General features: G+C 45.4%; 1 long non-coding RNA gene across 1 annotated transcript; it reads left to right on the top strand.

Moving 5' to 3' along the window:
• The first annotated feature begins 304 nt into the window (after positions 1-304).
• On the top strand, positions 305-1,596 carry LOC120718599. The gene is made up of 3 exons (XR_005692527.1): positions 305-1,179; positions 1,294-1,355; positions 1,456-1,596. It is a non-coding gene; the product is annotated as an uncharacterized LOC120718599 (long non-coding RNA).
• The last annotated feature ends 2,757 nt before the right edge of the window (positions 1,597-4,353 follow it).

Below are 4,353 nucleotides of genomic sequence, written 5' to 3'. Positions count from 1 at the left end.
GCACGTACAAACTCCAAAACACATTTCTAGCGTTAACTGAACTTCCAAAACAGAGCTACCTAGATCACTTAAATTACACAATTGAAAGCATATGTGTATTGTTTGTGTATTTATACACAAGCACTCATTATATATTCAAATAATTTAAAAAAAGAAAAGTTTGATCATACTTTGGAATTTGTACGTGCTTTGTCTCTAGGGACCACCGCATATATTTATATATAAACATAGAAATAAAACCACTTTTTCTTTTACAAGTTTTACGTGTTTTGGAGTTTTTACGTGTTTTGGAGTTTGTACGTGCTTTTGGCTCTAAGAGCCATTTTGTTCGCAGTCATCACTAGTGTTTACGTCTTAGTGCAGAATCCATTTACCTGGGGCCCGTTCTTCATACGTCGCTCACTACATCCAAGATCAAATGACACATCCAAGACCAAACCATCGCGCTAACCGTGAGCTCGCTAATCCGGTTCCCCGAACACACCTGCTGTTGACGATTAGTACAGCTGGCTGAAGTAATGTGCGATCACTGGGTGTCGTAAAGGGGGATACGCATCGATAGCAGAAACAGTGATCGGCAACCCTCTGATTGGTCGGCGAAAATGTCGAAGGAGCGCGCCCAGTATTTCACCGCAGCAGAGCAAGAACTCTTGATTGAGGGATTTCAGGAGTACCAGAGTGTAATTAAAACGCAAGGGAACACTGCAAAGGCTGCAAAAGCAAGGAGAGAGGGCTGGCAGAAAGTTGCAGACAAATTAAACGCGTAAGTAATCCAACATATTACATGACACCATACCATATCATATTTTATCATATCAAATCATATCACATGATATCCTCTTACACATTAGAGCCACAACCGGACCCACCAGAACATGGGAACAAGTAAAAGTGAAATACAAGAACATACTACAGAATGGTAATATCTATCACTCATATTGCTGTCAGTCTCTTGAAAAGACACCCTGAAACAATCCCTGTGTTTGTGTATAACAGCAACCAAGAAAAGGGCAGAGCAACAAAAGACAGGTGGTGGTCCTGCACCCCCTCGTCACACCCCAGCAGAGGAGCTGGCCCTAAGGTTGAACGCCACCAGACCCATTGTTGAGGGCATCCCTGGGGGCAGCTCTTCCGTAGACCAGAAGCCGGGGTGCAGTAGCAGCAGCACCTACATAACTGGTGAATGGGCTCATGATTCCATTTGCACAATGTAGAATATGTGGTTGTTGCCTTAATGAAAATGCTATTCGTACTGTGACATTCATTGGCACTGTGGGTTTTCTCTGTGTGTAGTGTTACATGACACTCCATCACTTTTACCTGTTCCCATGGAAGGGGTGACTGGAGCATGCATAGTAAGTTGGGAGATATACATATATCTGTCCCCACCCAATTGTACAGACCAATAGGCTGTACCACATCCCTTTGTAACACCATTGTGTTACCATTGCACAGGACAGTGACGCAACCCTGTCAGATGACTGTGGTTTGGAGGAAGACCCTGTGAGTACATGCATGAATTGGCCTGAATTGCCATCTACTTGTGTACTGCCATGTGTGTCTGACTGCAGTATGATTTGCAGGCCAAGAGGCCGGCAGAGAGGTCTGATACAGAGGTGGGCAGTGTTGTGATTAATTATACTGCCTACATGACATGTATTCCCCGTTAAATGTTGTCACTACAATTGACACAGGGTGACATTCGTCTGCTCTACAAGAGAAGTCTCCAGCAAAAAATGGAGTATACTGAGCTGAAGAAACAAAAGCTCATAGGTGAAATCGAACTACAAGCTCTAATGAGGCATAAACTCCAACTGGAAATCGAGTTGCTTCAAAAGGAACTCCAGAGTAAGTAAGAATACACTTTCATACGGAGCACTATTGCTGACCTTGCGTGACACAGTATATATGATCTGTTTTTCCAGGCAACTGATGACTGGCTTGTGTGTGATGGGACAGACAAAGATGCTCAAATAAACGTCAATAGAAAATGTCATGTCATTTTTTTATTATTCGAAATTGTGTTGCACAATCCTGTCCCGTGCAGCTCTGCCACTAGGTTGGTCCAAGTGCACTGGCTGGAGGTCATCATCAGGCTGCACCTCCACCACGGGGGTCCTCTCTTTTCTGATGGTGGCAATGTTGTGCAGTACGGCACATGCAACAATAATGTCACATGCCCTGTCAGGTGCAACCCTCAGGCGTTTCAGACACTGAAATCGTTCCTTCAGTTGGCCAAAGGTCATTTCAATGCGTGCCCTTGTCCTGGCTAGAGCTGCATTGTAGCGGGTTTGTGGCCCAGGGTTGGGGTCAGGGAACGGTGTCATGAAGTACTGCCTGCATGCATAACCTCTGTCTCCGAGGAGAATCCCATCGTAGGCCCCTGTGTAATGGGGAAATGCTGTTATGGTAGGCCCGAAATGAGTATGAAATATCTAAATAAGCCTCTTTTACTTACCACGCTCAAATGATGTGCATAACCCTGACTCTCTGAAGATCCTTGAGTCATGCACTGATCCGGGCCATTTAGCTTCCACATTTGTGATATGGCACATAGAGTCACACACCATCTGAGGGATTCCATTATATGTGAACACACTCCTCCCATTATATATTGCCATCTGGAATGTTAGTATTACCCACCTGCACATTTATACTGTGGCCCCCCTTTCGATTGACAAAGTCCCCTTCATTGGGGCCTGGGGGGGCCTTGATCGCAATGTGTGTGCAGTCTATGGTACCAATCACATTCGGGAAGCCTGTGGACGATCGAGCTACAGTTACCGACATAGGTCATGATTGCATCACATTCACTATCGAATTTACTGTACCTGCAATGGCAAAAAAGCCCTGTTTGACGACCTGTGGTCTTAAGTGGCTTGGAAAAACCACAAACACACCCAGGAAATGCTTGAGTGCCAGGTACACTTTGCGAATGGCCCGGCAGACGGCACTTTTGCCAATGTTCTCTGCGTCTCCAACAGCGTACAGAAACGTGCCACTCGCAAAGTAATGCAAGGCAATGCACACAGTTTGTGCAGTTGTTAATGCCCGACTACGGTGAGTGGTACTCTTAACATGGGGATCCAGCAAGTTGGTTAGGTAGATGATACCCTCACGGGAAAATCGGTATCTCTCTATGAGCACACTGTCGCGCTGTGCTAAAGGATCCTGTCTATCCCGCAATATACGTTGGATTCTGAACACTCTCCTTATCACTCTTGCACCTTCCGCAATGGGTGGCTCGCGTACAAACGGACGGGACATGGCTGCGACAAACTTCCCACTTCCACCTTCGCTTTTATAGCCGTGGTCTGTCATCTTGATTACACGACGTAATTTGCTATTACTACTCTGGAATGTGTGTTGCATCTGGCGTGATCACCTACATGACATAGCGTGATTACTAGTACATTTCCCTTTTTTTAGGGACTGACCTGTATGTATCTGTGTGGAATCAATAAAAGGATCAAGTGCTGCATTATCTTTAGTTACATTGATGTTATTTATTTATGGTGAAACAGTGGCGGAATGTCGCTGTTGCTTTCGTATAATGAAGCGGACATACCTGCGTGGCCGCGATCTAATCCTGTTTACATAAAGTAAACCTGCTCCCGAGCAGGTTTACGCTTACGGCTCTGTTGCTATGACAGCAAGTCCCGGATGAGCTTCGGGGAACCGAACGATCCAAGATCACGCGAAATCGTCAACAATCTAATCCAGCTAACTTACTTAGCGAGGTACGAGGAACGGGCCCCTGCTCTCCTTTGCTGTTTTATAGTGATAGGTCGGTCGCGAACGAAATGGCTCTTAGAGCCGGGTCTTTGAAGTGAACGATGCGAGCCAGCTCCTTATTGGGAGCCATGTTTTTTTTTTTCTTTCTCTTGCCCTCTCTTTCACTTTTTTTTTCGCTTCACGCTGCAAGTCACCCTTGTGTTTGCGCGGAGCAGAGACGCCAAACAGAGCCTTGCGTTTGCGCCCCTCCCCCTCTGCTCAGCGCTGAGCTGAGGGGCGGGGCGGTAGTTACACTCACAACAGCAGTAGCACACAGCCAGTGTTGCCAACTTAGCGACCTTGTCGCTATAGTTAGCGAATTTTCAGACCCCTTAGTGACTTTTTCTCTAAAAAAACACACACACACACAAAGTAACTCCACCAGAGCACCTATTTCGGGTCACTTTTGCCGGTCCAAGCCCAGGTAAAGGAGCAGGGTTGGAATTGTGACATTAAAAAAACAATAATTGCTAAAAGAAATTTAATTTGTAGTTCTAAATAAACTCTAAATGCATTTAGGATGTTTTTTACTCACTTTACATCTCTTCCACGATGTTATTTCTCTCTCCAACAACATAG

The sequence above is a fragment of the Simochromis diagramma genome, unplaced genomic scaffold, assembly GCF_900408965.1.
Source record: "Simochromis diagramma unplaced genomic scaffold, fSimDia1.1 OVJJ01000444.1, whole genome shotgun sequence".
Classification (NCBI taxonomy): domain Eukaryota; kingdom Metazoa; phylum Chordata; class Actinopteri; order Cichliformes; family Cichlidae; genus Simochromis; species Simochromis diagramma.
The sequence above is the reverse complement of the archived record's forward strand: the minus strand, read 5'-3'. Positions and strand labels throughout refer to the sequence as shown.